Source organism: Schistocerca americana, chromosome 5 (genome assembly GCF_021461395.2).
Source record: "Schistocerca americana isolate TAMUIC-IGC-003095 chromosome 5, iqSchAmer2.1, whole genome shotgun sequence".
Lineage (NCBI taxonomy): Eukaryota > Metazoa > Arthropoda > Insecta > Orthoptera > Acrididae > Schistocerca > Schistocerca americana.
The window spans coordinates 388,808,506-388,830,795 of NC_060123.1; the positions used below are offsets into that span (position 1 = coordinate 388,808,506).

The 22,290-nt window shown below is 42.3% G+C and overlaps 1 protein-coding gene across 7 annotated transcripts in view; it reads right to left on the reverse strand.

The window, feature by feature from the left end:
• LOC124615425 (cap-specific mRNA (nucleoside-2'-O-)-methyltransferase 2) overlaps positions 1-22,290 on the reverse strand; it is a 310,465-nt gene that overhangs the window by 282,209 nt on the left and 5,966 nt on the right. For 2 of the 7 annotated variants that reach the window (XM_047143301.1, XM_047143299.1), the window contains exon 2: positions 20,557-20,660. The exons of the other annotated variants lie outside the window; for them this stretch is intronic. The gene's annotated coding sequence lies outside the window, so the exon portion shown is untranslated. The remainder of the gene's footprint in view (positions 1-20,556; positions 20,661-22,290) is intronic. 7 annotated transcript variants of the gene reach the window in all.

Below are 22,290 nucleotides of genomic sequence, written 5' to 3' on the forward strand. Positions count from 1 at the left end.
AGACAGCTCAGCTCAACAATACATTTTCCCTATCTGGAACACAGAAATTGTCAAAAGAAGAGAGATAATATTAAGGGCCTGTAAAGGCATTTTGGAAAATAAATTATTTTCTTCCATTCTATCTTACAGTGTGTAGAACTGTTGAATTAATACAGCAGATAACTTTGGTTGGCTCATCTCAGGAACAAAGAGGGTGAGCCAGACACTCTGCAACACACTAAAATCTCCAGCCTAAAAGCTTACACCACAGTCCAGACACTTCGCAAAATTTGAAAACCTTTATCAGTCACCTCGTCATCAGCAAAAAACAGAAGCAGTTTCCTACCTAAATATGTTTCTTCCCATTTATCACCATATAAAATGCAATCAGTTAAAATGTTGCTTATAAAGCTTTACACACCACAGGCATCACAGACTTGGGAGAGGGGAAGGAGGTTTCTATTACTAGAGTAAGAAGCCATGTGTTAATGGACAGTGCCCAATCCAGAGACAGGTAAGGGCCACTTCATCCTGCCACAGTGACTGGCAAGAGGAATTCCACAGCTAGATAGCTAGCTTCACCAACCACAGCTTATTGTCTGCCACTGCCGACCACTCCTCCTCTCCCGCTTGCATCAATCTCCAACCCACCAGCAAACTGACAGCCTGCTGGCGAGCAGCACATCCTGTCGTGTCTCACTCCCTGCATGTCTACTTGGTCTGCCTGTTAATTTTCCTGAATTTCCACATGGCCCGGTACCCAGCTGAATGACACCTGTTGCTTCCCCACTGTTGAAGAAAGCACAGTTGGTCATGTGTCAGCTGGGCCACATTCTGTTCCGGGTAGATGTGCTGCAATGTTTGTAGGGCACTAAAGGAATCAGACAGATGAGAAACTGTTTGCCTTTAAAACACCTAATCTGTTCCAGTGCTATGACAATCACATGGAACCCTGCATTAATTACAGCATATTAATGGAGAAGATGAATCCTGAAAATATGGTCAGGGAACACTACTGAACAGCCAAGACAATACTCCTGTTAGGAACCATCAGTTGCACAGAACTATAGAATTGTAATTTCTAGCTAAAATGTGAAAAAAACAGAGCTTGAAACATAAAGTATGGAACATAGACTTGCTTTTTAATGGACCAAATCTAAAATAACTCTGGGCCTCAAGTTAATTCCACTGGGCCTCGCTGCTCATTGTCAATTACAAAAAATCCATTCCACAGGTTGCAAATCAATGATACTGTACTAAAAGCAAACTCTTTCTCATTACATGGTTGTCTTACTAAGGTCTTCACAAGCAGACGCTATTCCCTAAATCTAGTTCACTGACAGAGTTCCCATGCCCTATCCACACACACTGCACTTGCCCACTGAAGTAAGAATTTAGGAAATCTCAACAAAGTGCTTAACACTGTAAAATGATGCAAGATGTAGAATATGTACAAGAACTAAGAGGGAACAATAAGAATGGAACACCAAGAACAAAGTCCTCAAATTAAAAACGGTGTAAGATATGGACATAGTTCTTAGCCCCTTATGTTTAAATGTGTACATACAAGAAGCATAGCTGGAAATTTTTTTTTAAAAAAAGGGCTAAAGAGTGAGAATGAAATTAAGGATGAAAGGACATCAATGATAAGATTCACTGATGGCAATGTGCCCTTGCTAAAAGTGAAGAAGAAATGCAGGATGTTTTGAATGGAATGAACATTCCAATAAGAACAGAATATGGATTGGGAGTAAATCAAAGAACAAGGAAAGTAATAAGCAGTAACAGAAATGATATTACCAACAAACTTAAGATCAAGATTTGGACCACAAAGTAGATGAAGTTCAGGAAGTCCACTACTTGGAAAGTAAACAAATGATAGATGAAGCAAGAAGGACATAAAAAGCAGACCTACACAGGCAAAAAGAGTGTTCCTGACCAAGAGAAGTCAATTATTATTAAACAACGGTCATAATTTGAGGAAGAAATGTCTGAGAATGTACATCTGGAGCACAGCACAGTATGTTAGTGAATCATGAATTGTACGAAAACTGGAAAAGAAGAGAATATAAGTGTTTGCTATAGCATAGGGGCAGGCAAGGTTTAGGCTCACGGGCCATGCGACCGAGTGCCAAAGTACTCAGTTTCACTGCACATTTCCCCCACCACCAAGCCACGCTGTCTGAGCACGAGGAGGGGGAAGGGGGGATACTGGGAACTCGTCGCATTTAAATGGCAGTGCAGTCACACTGCATATGACTGTCTTATACTTCACATTTCTCAATAAGATAGATCACAAACAAAACAAATTTTCTGTATTATTTATTTATTTTTGATGCACTGAACACATTATATATAATTTTCATATGGTAAAAACTGTCAGCATACAGAAGACACAGGCAATTTCACAGTGTTTTGCACACAAGTTGCCTAGTACTCTTGACTTATTTGGTTTCATAAAGAAAGAAAGGTCTTTCACACAAATATGTTGATGGAAATATTGTAGCACTTTTGCAACCTCATTATGGAGACTTGGATACTCTAACTGAGGAAAGCTATACAGATGTCCTGGATAGTTTTAACATAAAAAGATCAATAAATCTCTAATTACCTTGCGAGTCAGTCAGCTACATCTGCATACGCAGAAGCACTTTCAACCGAAACACAAATGTTTTAAAAATAGATGCAAAATTGACAGTGCCCTCAAAACCTTTATAGAAATATCTTTTTAGTTCTTTCAGTGCCACAGTGAATTCTTCAAACCTCCCATTTCCTTGAGCCAATGAACTTAGGGAACTGGACTCTCTTTGTCAGAATGTGTTTCTTTTACAATGGGATTTTCTTTTTAAATGCAACCCCATCAAAACAGAAGGACGTCATCTTGCAATGTCTTACTGTGGGTAGTGTGCAGTTATGTCCACTTGAAATTTTAAGTCTGCAATTCATTCCAGATGTTCTAATTTTCATTCTTGCACTCCTTTTTTCTTTATAAATTAAAGAATAGTGAGTTTTAGATCAAAAAATTGTTTCAGGCATGCCACTTCACTTTACCAATGTATTTTTGCAGTAATATATGAATTCTTCACAGTCTTCATTCAGTTCCATTGAAAACTGTTACAAATGACAATGGAATAATGTGTGCAAACTCAGAAATTGTACTATTCATACCATCAATTTCTTCCAGTGCTCCATACCTGCAAATTTAGCACAAAGTGCTTCTTGATGTACACAAAAATTAATCCTGTCTGTCGATCACTCATTTTTTGCTCTTTCATTGTCAACTAGATCTTTAAATTCTTTCTGCACAGTATTGTAATACTTCACAGCAAGTAGGCAGTACCTGTCACTTACGCGAATTGAGAATTCTCGTCACTCTCTTCTGTCATTCTCATTAATTTTTAAAAAATTGTGACACTCTTTTTGTACAAATAGCCACTGGGCCTGTGAACATCCTTCATATCAAACAAAAATAAGTAAGGGTAAATAGCACTAACACAACAATTATGCCGAACTAAAGAGTTTTGACAACCGAAACCGGCCGTACCGTAATTCTAAACGAAATGTTGCGTTATACCGGGTACTTCCAAGAAAGACCGAGCAAAGTTGAGTGACAGGCTGGGCCTTTGCTTTGTACACACTGCTTGTGTGAAGTTTAGTATGCTGTGGCCAGCCCTGCCACAGTAAGATGTTGAAAATTATGTGTACTGAGAAGGTAGAAAATGAGGAGGTTCATTGCAAAATTGGTTAAGACAGGAACATACGGAAAAAACCGACAGGAAGAAGGGAGTGATTGATAGGACGTGGTCAAGAAATCAGGGGATACCTTCCATGGTGCTAGAGGGAGCTACAAAGGGTAAGAAACATATGGCAAGAGAGAGACTGGAATACATCCAATAAATAATTGAGGACCTAGGGTGCAAGTGCTAATCTGATGTGAGGAATAACACATACAGGACTCTCCAGTCAAAGGCTAGAGGAAAATGGCAAACCAGACGTAAACAGGTAGAGGAAAGAATGGGGGGGGGGGGGGGATAGTAAGAACAGGAGCACTCCAGAAACGATTCGTGGATTGGGGCACCAGCACTGCCACTGACCCTTCCTGACCCCACACTGAACCATGACCACCACACAACAGAGACAACACAAGGGAAAGACACAAGATGGCAAGGCCAAGACCTCCATAACCAGCACCAACCCCAACCAAAGGACTCCAATTCCAGAGGAAAATTCAAGAACTTAAACCTGGGAGGACAAACCCCTTTCGCAAAGAAAACTGAGGACTGATGTAACCATGTGAGGATCGCCTGTTAGCACTCGGGACAAGGAAGGTGGGAGGGTGTACTTAGTGCGAACGGTCAAAAGTTGTGGGCACTTCAGCAAACTGATCACCACGAGGGGGGCCCACAACTACAAAGGGAGAATGGCTCATTGCGGAGCAAAAGACCACGAGTGAACCTAGTATGGCCCATATGAAGATTCCCACCGGTAGCGGCAGAGGGAAGAATGCCACATGGTGGGACTGTCCTTGATTGTATGAATTTTATTGGATAGGATGTAGGCCTCCAAGAGTCTAAAAACGATTGGGCACAAAGTGATTTGATGTAAAGCCACAAATCTGCCCCCAGAGGGGTCACCAAGAATGGGGGTTAGGTGATCGATCACCCCCCCCCCCCCCCAAAAGCCAGATAATCAGCAAGTTCATTACCTGGAGTACCCACATGGCCAGGAACCTGAAGGAAGTCAATCGAACCGAATTGAGGATCGGCAAGAAGGCCTTGGATGGCAGACACCACTGGGATGGCAGGAAAAACACCAAGCAATAGCCTGAAGGCCACTCATTGAGTTTGTACACAACAAAACACAGGTGAGAGAGGACTATTTAATAAAGGAGAGGACCCAATAGATGTCCATCAATTCCGAAGTAAACACTCCACACATGGCATGAAAGGAGTGGTGTTATGTGCCAACAGAAGACGTGGAGGGGTTTTCAGATGATCTGTGGATGTAGAGCCACCAGTGTAAAAAAACAATGGCATCCTGAAACTCCCGTAAGAGTGGTTGGAACACACAATGGAACACCATTAGAGCAATGGAGGCTTTCGGGAGATAATGTGGGGAAGAGGACAAGGAGGGGAGATGGAAATCGCGACAGATAAAAGTGAGGCGGAGCCCAACAGGTAAAATCACTTGAGGGTGGGCAGCAAGTGGGTGACGTCCCAAGGGCACAAAAAGAATAGAAGCTGTCGTTCTGCAGAGGCCACCGACTAGGAGCTAGCCCAAATATAGAAATCATCCACATCCAGAGCAAGATTTACCAATGGTCCAGCAGGGGCCACAAGTCCTTTAATAGCTATGAAAAAAAGAACACTTGACAAGGAGCCCTATGGGAAGCCAGTTTCCATGGTTTACAAAGAGCTGAGAACAGTGCCAATCTGAACTCTGAATGACAAGTGAGACAGGAATCTGTGAATAAAAATCAGGAGGTGACCCTGAAGACCCCTCTCAAGGAGCCCAAGTATGATGTGATGGTGCCAAACTGTCGTAGACATTATGTGACAAGATGGTGGCACTCAGAAAAGGCCTGCAGATGACGGAGATCGTCCCTCCCAAAAGCAGCACTGTTAGATAGAAACAAAGTTCCAAGATTTGAGGATTGAAATGAGCCAACACTCCAACATCCATTCAAGTTAACTTGCAGGAGACACAGGTCATATATTGTCATTGTGGAGGACTGAGGTGTTGAAGCAGCTGGTTATGGATGGAATCATGGGAAGGCGCTGAGGGCCGGTTGGTTGGTTTAAAAGAGAGGGCAAGGGGCCAAACTACGAAGTCATCAGTCCCTTGTTCCTAATAAAACAATGTCACAAGTGTAAGAATGAAACGGACAATACAGACAACACAAAACAGAAAGAAAGGAAAAACCACAAGAATGAAGAGAAGGCAATGAACCCTAAATGGAACAAAAGACGACAAGAAAACAACAGAGATGCTAGAAACAGAAGAGAGTAAAACAGGAAAGCAGATTACAGTGGCTGGCTGACCGCGATAATAAACAGGGAAAGCCAGTCACTCTGCAACACATTAAAACTTCCACACCAAAAGCAATAGGGTGGAGGACACAGAGGGACAAAGGATATGTGCTAAAACTTACATAGAAGTATAAAACCCACTCTCACAGATAAAATGTAAAACTAAATCTGCTGCTGAGGCATCGTCACCCAACACCGAAGGTAGGGAGCTGGGAAAGTTAAAAGTCCGCTGAAGAGCAGCTACAAGTGGGCAGTCCAGCAAGAGGTGGACAACTGTCATTTGGGAGCCACAGTGACACACAGGTGGGTCCTCGCGACGGAGTAGGTAACCATGCATTAGCCATGTATGCCCAATGCGGAGCCGGAGAGGACAATTGATTCCCTGTGAGAGGACCGCATGGAAGATTTCCACACATTCGTCGTCTCCTTAATGACATGCAGCTTTTTATGCATACTGTTATGCCATTCCATCTCCCAAAGCCTGAAAACCCTGTGGTATAAGGCAGAACATAGATCAGCTTTGGAGATGCCCATCTCCAGAAGCAGTTTCCGCGTCACCTGTTTGCTGAGGGCTGGAAGACGCTGAGGGCCGGAAGAGGTTCCCAACCAGTAAAATGTTCATTATACGATTCCATCTGACAAGGGGTAAAACTTACGTGGGAAGCTTCCACCCACTGTTCCTGGACAAAAAAGGTGTCTAGATAGGAAGCTGATGCCAGTTCAGTCGCAAAATGGGTTGCAAGGTGTGCCACAAGAACTGATGGATTCGTACAATGGCCACCTGGAAGGGCAAGGCCTGGAAGGACAAAGCCTGCAATGGAAGACTGCCATTGACAGCTGTGCAGGGTGTGTAGTGTAGCCCACAACCATGACAAAGGGGCAGAAGAACCTAGAAAAGAGACACTGCTTTCCCAACCCACTTGATTGCTCTGTTTTATTAAGTAAAGGGCTTTCGCACAAAGACGTTTAAAAGTAATAAGACCGAAAGAGGACTGGTGCCACTGAAGATGTTGCAAGGGCCGACAATGAGTATATATGGTAGTGACAATGGCCATGTCAACCACGGAACTGGCTGTTTATGAATGGGGCTCATCGAGCATGGAACAGCAATGCTGGCAGCATACGTTATCTTATCAGACAGATCACGAACACCTGCATCAATACAACCTGGCAAAGAAGGCGCAATCACGACCTGGGAGACATATTGAGGACAATCAGCATGATGGAAAGCCCAGCAGCATAACATGGCTAGTGGGAGTGGGAGGGTAATGAGAGAATCAATGGGAAGTGGGCACTATCACAGAGGTCAAACCATCAATTGCAGAGAAAGTGCCATATGTGGCACTAAAATAAGTATGGGAACTTGTAATTAAAAAGCACAGGTCATTGTCTGCAAAAAATTTGTCACTTAGGAAGGCAAAGAGTATGTGATATGCAAATGGAAGAGTTATTTCACAGGATCAGATTAAAACCATATGGTCAGTTGTTAAGGAAGTGTCTGGTCAGCAGCACAAGGTCAATGATATAACGTCAATTCATAGTAAAAATATTTCTGTTACTGATAAGTCAGATATACATACAGTATTTAACAATGACTTTCTGAGAATTGCTGGTGAATTAAATAAAAACTTAGTTTCTACAGGGACTCACATAATTCTCTTGCAAAATGCCTTTCCGAGACTGATGTCTGAAATACTCCTCTGTGATAGTTCTAAGTTCTAGGGGACTGATGATCTCAGATGTTAAGTCCCATAGTGCTCAGAGCCAGTAAAGCCACTTTATAAAAAAGGGAGAAAGGGAAAAATGTAGATAATTTCAGATCTATTTCTTTACTATCAGTGTTTGCTCAAGTTATAAAAAATGCTATGTATGTCAGGATAATTGATCATTCTATTTCACATAATTTGCTATCAAATGCACAGTTCGGTTTAAGAAGTGGTTTAACAACTGAAATTGCTATATTCTCTTTTCTTTGTCAGGTACTGGATGGATTACACAAAAAGTTTCGAACATTACGCGTCTTTTTTGATTTAACTATGGCATTTGATTGTGTTGATCATAAAATATTACTTCAGAAGTTGGACCATTACAGAATACAGGGAGTAGCTCACAATTGGTCCACTTCTTACTTTAACAACAGACAGCAAAAGGCCATTATCCACAGTGTTGAGAATGGCTATGATAGGGGGTCTGAGTGGGGCAGGGTCAAATTTGGGGGGGGGGGGGGGGGGACGAGGATGTACACCAGGGATCAGTACTGGGGCCACTCCTGTTCCTTTTTCATATAAATGGCATGCACTCTAGTGTAACGTGTGATTCTAAAATATTTCCGTTTGTTGATGACACTAGCTTGGAAGTAAAGGACGTCGTTTGCAACATCAGCACTTTTTCAAATAGTGTAGTTCATGAGACTAGTTCATGGCTTGTAGAAAATAAATTAACACTAAATCACAGTAAGATTCACTTTTTACATTTTCTAACACACAATTCAACAAAACCCAACATTTTAATTTCACAGAATGGGCATATGATTAGCGAAACTGAACAGTTCAAATTTCTTGGTATTTAGATAGATAGTAAACTGCCATGGAAAGCCCATCTTGTTTGAAGACTTAATGCTCCCATTTTTACTATTTGAACAGTATCTGAAATAAGTGATAGTTTGGCACAAAAGTGGTCTACTTTGCTTATTTTCATTCATTTACGACATGCAGTATTATATTTTGGGGTAACTCTTCCCATATATATATTCTTTTCTGTCGTTTCTTGTAAACAACATCAGCTTATTCTCAAAAATTAGCAGCTTTGACTTGCTTAATAATAGGCAGAAATCCAATCTGAATTTGGATTGCACTTCCTTGACTCTTGCGCAGAAAGGTGTGCAGTACACTGCTGCATCCACTTTCAATAAGCTACCACAAGAATTCATAAATCTTAGCAGGTATTCACCTCACTTTCAAATCAAAGCTGAAGAGTTTTCTCATGGGTCAGTCCTTCTATTCTGCCTAGGACTTCCTTGAAAAATTAAGCGGATTCCTGTGTTATCTTGTTGATTGCATTTACATAAACTTATAGTTCGCCTTTTTTTTGGGTTCATACACATTTAATTTCATGTGTTGTTACTTTTATGTTGTAATTTCATGTACTGGCACATTCCTTGACACTAGAGACCTGATCCTCAAATTGGGCCTATGGAACTAGATGTGTAAAATAAAAAAAGGAGCCCCTGACTAAACTAAAAAGTACTGCCCCACAAAAGTGATTGATATTAATATCTCCAAGGAGGAGGAAGTTGTGGGAAGGGGTGGCGGGGAGGGGGAGGGGGCTCTACTGAAGGAGGGCAGTTAGGGCAGCAAGAGGGAGATAGAGATTGCAAATAGTGACAGCAGAGTCCAAGTGGACCCAGATGGCAACAGATTCCAATGTGGTACATACAGGGATACATGTACTAATAACATATGTAAGGAACAATGTGTGAACACCACCAGAAGCCCTCAATTGACTCACCTGGTTCTGAAAGAAAGCATGAGACCCATGCAGGGTTGTGAGTGAGCATCAGTAAAATGAGAGTCCTGGAGAATGACAAGCTACCAAGTAACAAGAAATAAGTGATTGTAACTCCAAGAGGTGACAGTTCCATTAAGTAAGCATGGAAGAGGGATCCAAATCTGAAGCGAACAGGTGGAGCCAATCATGCTATCTGGTCCATCTATCACCAACAAGGACTCAATGACATCCATAAATAAGAGGTGGCACCCAGGTTGCAAGGAGGGAGATGGCACCTCCAGGGTCACCAGGGAGGGAGGGGGGGAGGGGGGGCAGTCTTGTCCTGAGACCTCTATAGGGTATGGAGGGAGAGATCTGGAACTGAAAGAGAGTAGGCGATCTTGAGGTGCACAGACTGTGGGTCCCTCAGCCGAGTTGTGACACCAGGCCTCCATTCTGGGAGATGCTAGGGTGAGGTGTCCAGACACCCATCACTGGCAGGCACTGAAGAAAAGAAACACTTCTCCGGCTGGGGAGAGGGAGTGGTACCCACAGGGGAGGGCATGGAAACAACAGGGGAGGGGGAAAGGAGAGTGGGCGAAACTGGGAAAAGAGGAAGGAGGGGGAATGTTAGATGTTATCGACACAGGGTGAAGTCGGTCAAATTTCTGACGAGCCTCAGTGTAGGATAAACAATGAAGGGACTTTTTCTCCTTATAAACCAGGCAATCTGAAGAGTGTAGAGGTTGATGGTTGTAACAATTAACACACACAGGCAGCGGAACACAGGGGCTTGTCTCATGAAGTGGGTGTCCACATTCACTGCATAGTGGGTCCCCATACAGCAGGAAGAAATGTGCCCGAAATGCAAGCATCAAAAACACCTTACGGGTGTGAGATGTACAGCTTCAGCCACACCAATAATATATAACCTCGACATTCTCCAGGAGGGTATCTCCCTCAAATGCAAAAATAAAGGCCCCTGTTTCAGTGTGAGCGTCCTTACGACCTATCTGAAGACACTGAACAAAACGAATGTCCCGTCATTCCAAATTGGGCTAGAGTTCCTCATCAATTTGAAGGATAAGGTCCTTATGAAAACTAACTCCCTGACCCATACTCAAAGACTGGAGAGGCGTAATGGACACCAGGATGTTGCTAAGGTGGTCACAAGCATGAAGGGCTCCAGACTGGGTGGCAGAAGAAGTTCTGATCAACAGCAGACCCGATTGCAGCTTAATGAGACTCCATTTTGCCAAACTTGTCTTTTGGTGTTTTCCGCAAAAAATAATGGCTTGGTGGCAGGGTGTGTGTCCCCATCAGTCCTAGTGCACACCAGATAGTGGGGAAAGTGAAAGTGTTTCACCTCAAGCTGGTGATCCTGGCCCTCCTGCCAGGGTGTAGCCAGGCAAGGGAAGGCCACAGTATCGTAAGAAGCAGCAGTAAATGATCCATTACCAAGTGAAGAGACAGTTGTAGAAGAGCGGACAGTTTTTTTGAGCTTAATATGTTTCATCTGCAAAGCACCCATCCTGATACCACACACTCCAATCAGGTGCTCTCCCCAAGGCCACCACAGCAAGGGCCATCTAGTGCAGCTACCATTGCCCAGAGTTGCAATGTTCCAGAATGACAAGCACCCACTCCTAGACATACATGGGGAGGCAACAGCTCAGGTAACGGAAGTGTTATCCTTGTGTTGTCAGGGGGCTCAACCAAACGGATGCATAACAACCCAACGACAAGGACTGGCTGCACAAGCTGGTGACCTACTGGGGAGGGAAGGAAGAGGGGAAGGAGATGGGAGGGAGAGGGGTGAGGGGCAGGGGGGTTGAGGGCTCCGGCAGTGAAGGAAGAGGGGAAGTAGTAGGGAGGAAAAGGACTCCACACACTGTAGAGATGCTACGGTGTGAGTTCTTCCCCAAATGGTTAAAACTAGAGAGAGAAAATTCAGAAGTGGAGTTCAAACCCAAAAAGGGGACCAAAAATTCTACAAACACAGGATGAAAAGGAAAAGGCAAGGGAAAAAAACTGGAAGGAACACAAAAAAGTCAGGTGGGTAGCCAGGTTGACACAAGGAACAACACCAAGATGGGGGAAGGATGCGAAGAGGGAAAGGAATGAGGATAGGGAGGAAGGAGCACAAGGAAGGAAATGTAGCCTGGGATGTATGCCATGCATGAATGCACAAAAAAACTGTGAGCCCCTTAGGGAGAAGTGGTACTCTGAGGTGAAGAGCTTGGCACTAGAGAGAAATTTGTGGCATCTACATTGAATCAGTCAATTACTTGTCACCATGCCTGGGAATGGGGAACATCCAACCCACAATCCTTCCCACTCCTTAAGTGGCATTTCATTGCTCACTCAATCCAAACACCATCCTAGTCCATCCTCACATCACAGCTACTCCCAGCCTCTTGCCACATGGGTCATACCACAGTGGAAACCCCACCACAAACAACCCCAGTCACATCCAATTAGAGGCTGGGTCATCTGTGAAAGAAGTTGTGACATATATCAGCTCTGATGTAATTACTGAACAGCATTCTACATGGGTATGATCACCAACCAACTATCAATCTGAACGAATGGCCACTGCCAAACTGTGGTCGGAGGTGACTACCCAGAGGCACAACCTGTTGCCGCACGTAACATCATTAAGATCAATGGCATCATATCATTAAGTGATAAGATTTTTAAATATGATCTTATTCTTTCATTCCTTATTTTATCCCTTTTATCACAGACTCATATCTCATTTACTTCATCTCTTCTGCTTGTATACGCGGTTTTTTCTTTTTCTGTTGTTGTCCATTATTCGGAACCATATACAAGAGTAGGTACAGCCGTAACTTTGTGGAATCTCATTTGTGTTTCTTTCTTGCTTCTCTTCACCAAGTTCTTTCAGCTGTTCACAGTTAGCTTGATATTTATTAACCTTCTTCTCAATGTCTCTGTCATAGTTAAAACCAATATCACTTCCAAGATACCGTAACTGAAGTGGGATACTTGTTCTAAAACTCTCTCATTTATTATTATTTTCGATCTGATTGGATTCTTTCCTTTAAAGTCATTCTCTGTCTTATTTGCAGATATAGTTACATTGTAATATATTGTATTTTGGCTCAATCTAAATACTGCTCTTTGTTCATTATATTCTGATTTCTGTATAATTACCTGCTCAGCAGAATAGAACAGGGTATTGGATGGTAAGTAAGATCCAATTTTAATTCCTAAGTGTATTTCATCTTTCCACTTCATAACTAGGTCATCACTATATGAATTAAATAAAGTGGGTGATAGAATGCACCCTTGTTGAACACCTTGATTTACTAAAATTTCATCTGACATTTCCAAACCTGAACTTATAACTACTTCTTTATTTTTGTGTAAACTCTTTATGGTATTAATAATATGTTTGGAAAACCTTTTATTTCCAATATTTTCCACAAAAGGGGTCTTTTTACCTTATCAAAGGCTTTTTCATAATCAACAAATGTTAAATTCATTTCTAAGCCAAATTCCCAACATTTTCCAATAATTCGTCTTATTATAAATATATTGTCATTACATGACCATTCTCCTTTCTAAGCCCTGATTGTTCTGCTGAGATCATTGCATCAGAGAGAGACTGTGGCCTTTGTTTAAGAATTTTCCCAAAAATTTTATATCCTGCATTTAGTAAACTTGTTCCTCTATAATTTCCTGTGTCTTTCCTATTGTCTTTTTTAAATATAGAAATAACTTTAGCTGTGTTCCATTCTTCAGGTACAGAACAGTTCTCCGAACACACATTTAAAAAAATGGAGGAAGCAGAAGTCTAGAATCATTCTTCCATATCTGATTAATTCGGCATTAATGCCTTCTAGGCCAGTAGCTTTTCTATTTTTTGTTACATTTAAGGTTGCTTTTGATTCTTTTATGTCTATTTTATCTACAGAGTTGCTATCAGTTTTTATAGAATAACTTCCTTCACTATCTTCATCACACCACATATTTCTGTGATGGTGTATCCACTGATATTCTGTCATAATATTAATGGTTTCTCTGTTTTACTCATATGCTTCATAAGTTTAAAGGCTATATTCTGTCTTCCATGAACGTCATGTTCAACATTAGCTATGAATCTTTCCCAGTATTCTCTATGGTATCTTTTTATTAAATTCTTTGTTTTATTTCTTTTCTGTTTATATATTTCCCAGGTTTCATTTGTTCTTGTTTGTAAACAGGTGTTTTAAACATTTTGTTGTTCTTTAATATTGTTAGCTATTTCTATGTTCAATATTTTCAGACCCCTTTCCCAGTTTGATACTTTACTTTTCCCTTGTGCCTCATTAGCTATTTTCAGCATTACAGTGTAAGTCTTTGTTGATACAAGTTCCTTATGCCTTCTTCCTGTGCAAGATGAACTTTATATTTCAAGTTTTGGCTTTGCATTTTCTTTACATTTGGTTGTTTCCTCCATCTTGCCCACATTTCAATCTTTAAAGTAACTAGAAAGTGATAAAAGCCTATATTATTTCTGCAAAACATGAGTCTCTCGAATGTGAGAGTTTACTTTTTAATAGCTATTACACAGTCAATTACTGAGTGTGAACATTGAGTGTTCCAGATACATTTATTTATATGTCTTTCTTTCTGAAGAAGGTATTTGTAATTTTTAGCTGACAGAATGTAGTAAAATCTCTTAATGTCTTGCAATTTTCATTTAAAGTTATTTCATAAAATGTGCCTACTGTATCTACTATTAGTACTTTTGCAATTCTTGCATGTAAGTCTCCCAATATTTAAAATTATTAGTTTTATTATATTTATTTACTTGCTTTTGCAGCTCTTCATAAAATATTTCAGAATCTTCGTGCTTTCCTTCTTCGGGTGCATATACTCCTACAACATACAAATGTCCTCTATCAATTCTGAATCTAAAAATTACTATCCTTTCATATATGTAGTCATACAAATTTATTTTTCTTTTCCAGTTTTCATCTGTAAGAATGCCTACTGCACTCATTGCTTGTTTTGTTTGTTCAATTTCACTGTCTATAAATGTATAATTATTTAGCACTACTCATGATGTATCAAGGACGGTGAGTCACATATAGGCAAAACAGAAAGACTGTTAGGCAAGTCAGCTTTCAGCCAAAAGGCCTTCTTCCAAATTACGTAAGATACACACATAAACACAACACACATACAAGACCACTGTCTCTGGTTGTCGAGTGAATATATGTGTGTGTGTGTGTGTGTGTGTGTGTGTGTGTGTGTGTAAGTAAGAGTAGCTCTCCATCCTTTTCATAATACTGTCGTTACTCCACCCTGGATTTTGTATAATTATTTAAATCATTTGTTCCTCTCTGTTTCTTCTTTATTTGAGGTTTTCTGTAAGCTCTAATTCCTCTGTATTAAAACCTGTCATATTCCAAGTACCTAACACCAAGTCATTTTTGTTTATCACAGCCTTGTCATTGACTTTGAGAACTATCCATCTTATTCCTTGGAGACATGAGTTAAGGTTTTTTTTTTTTTTATATGGATGGGTAACCAGCCCACCACACAACACCTACCCTGTGGGACTGTTTTAAATCAAGAGTACCTTCTCCTAGATAGAATACTAACCAGGGCTTAAGAGATCTACCTCCCCTTTTCCTCTCTGTTAATTAAACCCCAACAGAGATGGTTGCTGCTCCTGCTCTTCAAGCCATTATACAGAGTACCTGATCCCACATTACCTCATTGACCATTGCAGTCATTGGCCTAACCCTGGCAATAATCAATACAACCAAGAGAAAGAAGCAAGCAGAAGTGTGAGAGGGGTAAGAGGGTGAATGTGGGTGAAACTCTCAAGTTAATAAAATCTTCGGAAAGAGAACAATGATGACAACACAGTTAACCAATGACAAATATAAAAGAGTAAGAATAATTAAAAAGATGGGAAGGGCAGGAGCCAAGCTGGACCACCGAGCAAGCATAGCCATGAGCCCCCTGGGTCACAGCAGGCTTCCCTATAATCTCTCAAGCAGCCACTGTGAGCAACGTGCCCTACCTCACATAAAGGAGTAGAAACCACACTCACAGGTAAAACACAAAACCAAGTCAAACAGTTGGCATCATCTGCTAGCACCAGAGGCAGTGTATCAGCAAGTTTAAGGTTTTGCTTAAGGTGGCCAAATTGGGGCAGTCTGGTGTGATGTGAGCCACCATCAGACAGGCACCACACAAACAGTGGGGTGGATCTTCATGCTGTAAGACACAGCCAACATCAGCCGAGTCTGGCCAATGCAAAGGTAACAGAATTTTAGGTTCCCTGCGAGAAGCATGAGGGGAAGATTGCTGCATGGTCGTGGTCCCCTTTACTGCTCACACTTTGTTTGGGAAGAAGATGGCACACCACAAACATATGATCCAAGCCTCCAACAACTGACAAAATAGAGTTGACTGAAAGTTTGGTTCCAGTAGCCCCATCTCCAAAATGGCATCCTGATAGCCAACTTGGCCAAATGTCACCAGGTTTGTTCCTTGGGATCCCAATGTGACCTAGGGTCAAGACAAATAAGACTGACTGTCCACCTCGATGGAGATAAGAAAGGAGATCCTGGACAGTGTAACAAATGGATGTCAAGAGTAGCACTGATCGACAGCCTGAAGACTAATCATGTAGTCATTGTTGATTAAGAATGTCTCACCAGTGCAAGAACAAAAATGTTTGAGAGCTCGAGCAATGGCCACTAATTCTGCAGTGAAGACACCGTATCCGTTCAGCAGGTAGAGTTGTTCGCTGTACCTTGGAAGTGTGTAAGCAAAACTAGTTTGTCTGTCATCTGTAGAGCCGTCGGTAAGTCAGTATACACAAGTTCTGAACCTAGAACTGCATTAAGAATGGTCTGGAACAGATGGAGAAAAACCAAGAGGTCAATAGTCTTTCAGTCCAAAGAATAGGGTTAAATAGATCTGAGGATGGGATGCACTCCTTGGGGGCGGACACAATTGCTACCTAACAAGATGTGACAGTGGAGGAAGCTGGAGTTCACAGCAGATGCTGCATGTTAACTGTAATCTTGATTCCATTCCTGGGTTGATGTGGGTGGTGGGTCTCACAACTAGGGAAAAAGAAATGTTATTTCAGCTGCTCGAGGAGTAATGAATGTGTATCAAACAGTTGAACAGTAATTATCAGCACCTGATCTGCAGTGGACGGACCCCAGCCTCTGCGAGTTGGCTGTTCAGATCACCTGTCCATAAACAGCACCTGTGGCAACGTAATTCCCGCAATGGTGTATCAGGTCCAGCATCCACTATGCTGAAGGCAATGTCGAGACATATGCCAGATTCTCCTAACCAAAATGAGACAGGATAAGAGCATTGTTAAGCTGCGAAAGTGTAGAGTGGTCTGCACTTTAGCTGCTGTTTACTGAGGCAGCGAAGAGTGCTGAGGTGTGACCAGTAAGTTCACTCAAGTTGATGAAGATGTGGAAGTCGCATCAACCAAGCATCGACGAGCAGTCTACCAAAGCAATAGGACCCCACCACATCACGCAATTGGTCATCGAGATAGTGTTCCAGTTGAGTATGATGGCAACAGTAGTGGACATTTCGTGGTGGCTGAAAACCAGAAGTTATGGGTGAGGGCCAAGGGCTGCACCTTCTGTATGGCACCCTGCAGTTTACATTCAGCAACACTCTCAGTGGAGGAGCAATAGTAAACTCAGTAGTCTTCAGCATACAGGGAGGGTGACACTGAAGACTCCACAAGAACAGTTACACCATTAATAGCCACTAGAAACATGGGCACACACAACACAGAGTTCCAGGGGGTACTATGGGCAGCACCTACTTAAACACACGAAGTACAGTGTGACAATAAGTTCTGGACAATAACTGGAGGGCCAGCACTGGAGACTCCACACACGTAGGGTAATGATAATGCGATGACACCATGTGGTGTCATAAGCCTATTGCAAGTGGAGGAAGACAGTGACAAGGTGTTGAGGTGGGGAAAAAGCTGATGGATGGCAGACCAAATTGTCAGCAGAAGAATGGCCTTGGCATAAACTGTCCTACAATGGAGCCAAAAGACCCCAATACAGGTACCGGCTCATCATATGTTTGAGCAACTCGTAGAGAACATTAGTGAGAGTAACTGGGACACAGTTCTCATCTTAAGGGCTGTTTACCTGGTTTCAGTACCAGAACAATCACGCTTTCTCACCACAGAATAGGAACTCATCCTCACTCCAGATACAGCTGAAAATGGCAAGGACGTGACATTGGCAATCCACTGATAGTTGTTTGAGCGTTTGGCTGTGGATGCAGTCTGGCCCCGGTGCCGTGTCTCGGCGAAGGGCTAGAGCACTTAGAAATTCCCACGTGCTAAACAGAGCATTATATGACGACAGGTGAAGTGTAGCGAAAGGTAAGTGAACTAGTCCCATCCACTGCTTGAGGACGTTAAATGCAGGCTGACAATTCTCAGACACAGAGGCCCGAGCATGACGCAAATCAAAATGTACAGCGACAATATCTGGGTCAACATAGGCAACACCATTCATTGTGAGGAACAGGTGTCCACAGACATGACAAAACTTTGCCCGAACCTATGAAGGTGGGGTATGCAGTCAAATGGTAGTAACACACAATTTCCAGCAGTCTTCTTCCTGTCATTTTATTTGGTGGTGACCCAAGCACAGAGCTGTTTAAAAGCAATGAGGTTCTCCATTGCTGGATGTCACTTATGGCATTGAAGAGTCCTCTGCAATCTCTACTGGCCACAGCAGTTTCAGAAATCCAGCAACATACATTATTCTGATGGGAGTTCCCTAGGAATAGAAGATCCCTAGGTCTATTGCCGATAGAATGACTGCTCACAAGAACAGCCACAGTCTTATCAAGTGACACATGCCTGCAGCATACAGAGTCAATAATGTTCGTGGAAACTCCACTCAACACACTGTCACAGTTCAAATAGCTCTGATAGGCATGGAAGGGGTGGGGTGGGGGAGGGGCGGGTTGGAGTTTGCAATATTGAAAAGTAGGAATGCCTATACTCTGGACACGTGCATCAATACGCCTGTGTGGCAGGATGCTAAGGATGATGTCAGAGGCAAAGGCAAGTGACTGTTACTGAGAGAAGGACACGATGATCAGAAAGTGATCACTGTCATATGGAAAATGATCACTGTCACACAGATCATCGTGGGGGTGGAGGTGAGAAGACCAGGGCTGAAAACGAAAGATCAATGGCAAATAATATCCATATGTCACACTGAAGTGTGTTGGGGCACCAGTATTCAAGCAAAGTTTCGATAGCTTTTCTGCAGCTAGTGGTCATGGTTCCCCCTCCCAAGGGGTTGTGGGCACTAAATGCACCCAAAATGAGGAAGAGTGGTAGGGGTGGAGGACTGATAAATTAGTGCAGACAAGGAGGTATGTGATACTTCGCCATCAGGAGGGAGATACACATTACTGACTGTAAAATCCAGAGACTTGCTCACAAGAACAGCCACAGTCTTATCAAGTGACATGTCTGCAGCAGATAGAGTCACTCCACTCGATACTCTGCCACAGTTCAAATAACTCTGATAGCCATGGAAGGGGTGGGGTGGGGGAGTGGCAGGTTGGAGTTTGCAATACTGAGAAGTAGGAAAACGAATAACAGATGTCGTAACTTGTCCAGGTGGTAGAAAAAACCACTGCAGTTCCACTGGAGGATCACACCATTTGTATCCCGTGTGGGCGTAAAGGGACCGACAAGGAAGGTCTTACCCCGGGTTGCCTGCTGCCACTGCTTATGCGGATACAGCATCAATACATATCAGTTCCAATGCATGTTGTGCGTGAGTGGGGGGGGGGGGGGGGGGGGGGTATCTGGCGCCCCATGGCTGCCTTCGATATAGGATTGGAATTTGTAGTGTCTGGTGGGCTGGGGACTGCCGGAACCTCCTTTGTCTTTGAAGTAAACTCCTGTGACCAGCAACCTGTGGCTCCTTCAGTCATTGGCTGGTACCCAGTTGCAGATCAGCAGAATCCTGGGAAAGAAGCATCCCGAGGGACTTGTTCCTGGTGAGAGAGATGCGGGAGAAGGGTGCTGCTTCTCAAGTTGGGCATTAGAGACCAGCAGGCCTCGTGGATGGGAAGTCAACACTCCTAAAGTGGGTGTGGGGGGAAAAGTAGGGGGAGGACCCCAACAACCATGGGAGGAGGTGTAGTTGAGGGGACAGAAAGGTCTAACATGAACAGCATTTCTCCTGTACATGAAGCACCACATGGGAGAGGGAACATATGGTTTCACATCACACTGATACTTTATCTCTTTGATCTTTTCACGAAACAAGCAACCTTCAAAGGCCAAGATGAAGGCTCTAGTATCAACCCTATTTCAGTTTGGTCCTACAGGACACTGAGGAAAAAATGTACAACCCATTGGTGCAAATTGGCATGTAACTTGTTATCAATTTGAAAAATGAGGTCGCAGTGGGAGATGACTTCCTGTACCATACTGAGACTGTTATTTGGGGTGATAATTACAAGAATGTCACCAAGGTTTTTACAGGCAAGCAGCACCCACAACTGAGCATTTGATGTCCTTTTAATCAGAATTGAATCACTTTTCATTTCCGAAATCACTGCTGCTTTCCCAAATCAGCCCTCAAGGTTTTTAACAATGAATAATGACTATGTTGCTGAAAAGGAATCCACATTGGTCCTAGAGAAAACTAAGTATTGTGGAAAGCATCGCCCCCGCCCCAGTCTCTTAATCTTACGTTCCTCCTATGGCATAGCCACCAGGTAAGGAAACACTGTGGGTCATCTCTCTCTGCATTTTAATAATCATTTCCTTCAGAAGATACCGCTGGGATTACATGGCCTCACCAGCACATCCCATCCATTGTCCACACTTCAAAACTCCTGTCTCCCATTGCTCACTAATCCAGCACAACTCCTCACCACAATCGATCCGCAATTCCCGTACTTAATCAATTCAGTGAGTCGTTATCTTTATTATTTAAATTATGTAAATTACTTGTTTATTTTAATCATGGGGTGTTGTCAGCAGATATTCACCAACCTTTGGTTCATTTATCACAGCTTATATGCAATCACTTTACCTCCATTCTTTCAGACTGTTTGCTGTAAACTCTATCATGATGGAGAGTGTTAAAACTTGTCATTCTGTAAATGACAAGAGCAACTGTTAGTTGAAATAAACTGTAACTTGTTAATTGTTCTAACAAAAATTTGACGTAATGTGCCATGCCATGCAGCACTTATAACTGTCTGCAATTATTTAGAATAAATCTAAGCCATGACCTCTGCTCTAAAACCACTCATAGACAAAGCACTATATTCATATTAAATGCTGCATGCGCCCAGCATGGACACTGAAGTTCATCTACAAGGTAATTAAAACCTCGTCGAAGAGAGCAAGTGGCGACTAAGAAATAAATATCAACCATGATGACAGTGCCTTATTACTAAAAATGTCACACTTGCTTGATTAATATGTTATAAAACAGCTATGTTATCCTGGGCTGTAATTCATCCCTTGAAAGTAACAACAGTAACCTACTCATTTCAGTCACACCTAAACGTTTAATTAAGAAAGCAAATAGTCATACATCTCAGCTCCCTTAATAAACATGATCCGCTGAAAACAAAGATGGTCCATCAGACCTATGTTTCTCAAATCACCTGCTCATACCACAAGGACTCTGCACTGTCGCAACTGCCACTAATATTCTTTTTGTAGTGAGCAAAGATTTGGGTACTGCCCCAAATGCAGTAGTTCAGTCTGTACTGCTTGCATCAGACGATGTCTGGGGAGAAAAGTTATTCAATCACAGATTTAGTTTTGGTTTCATTTTTGTTCTACTGCTTCTACAGTATATTGTCAATCATATTCACTTCGGACTGGCTAATCTTCAACAGTATACTTTCATGAATGTGTCTCAGTGTAAGCACTAAATTTCAAAACAGAGGGAATGTGCTATTTTAATGCCCTATTCACAACAAATCCCTTAGATAATAACATATTGATTTGGGCCCCCTACAGCCAGGCTTTTGGCGCCTGTACTAAAGCCTCTTATGTTGCGAGTACTGTTGAAAGTGATAAAACAATAAAACATTTAACAAGAACTAAAAGATAACAATCCATTAATAACCATGTGCATGAACACACTAGAATTTGCTTCTGCCTTTTCATCCAAACAGAAAATGCACTAAGTTAAAATGTGGCATCCAGTGATTCTTACACCGCAGGCTTCACAGACTTGGCTGAGGGAGTCTTCTGCTGGAGTGTGAGTGTTAACAATCAGAGGCGGGTCAGAATGACTTCATCCCATCAGAATGACAGGTATGAGGAATGTCATGGCAGGATAGTTGATTACACAAACTGAAGCTTACTTCCTACTGCCACCCACATCTCCACCCTAAGTTGCATAGTTCTCTGACTCGATAGTGAAATAACACCCCATAGGCCCTATGGCAATGTCACATAGTTTTTCTGTAGACCAGTTTACCTGCTTTGTCCTTTTCCTGTATCTCAACACGTCCTGGTACACAACAGAGTGATACATACTTCTCCTGCTATAAAAAGTAGGCATTTTGTATGCTGGGTTCATCTGCTGCAACATTTGTACATCACTAAGGGAATACGAGCAGGTAAGAAACTTTTTCCTTCTTATGACACTTCAACTGTCCATTGCTTTTAGGATCACATGTAGTTCTGCACTAAATTCAGTGTAAGACATGGCTGGAAAGATGACTGAATACCCAAGAGAGTCCTCTCATTTTTGATCCATTG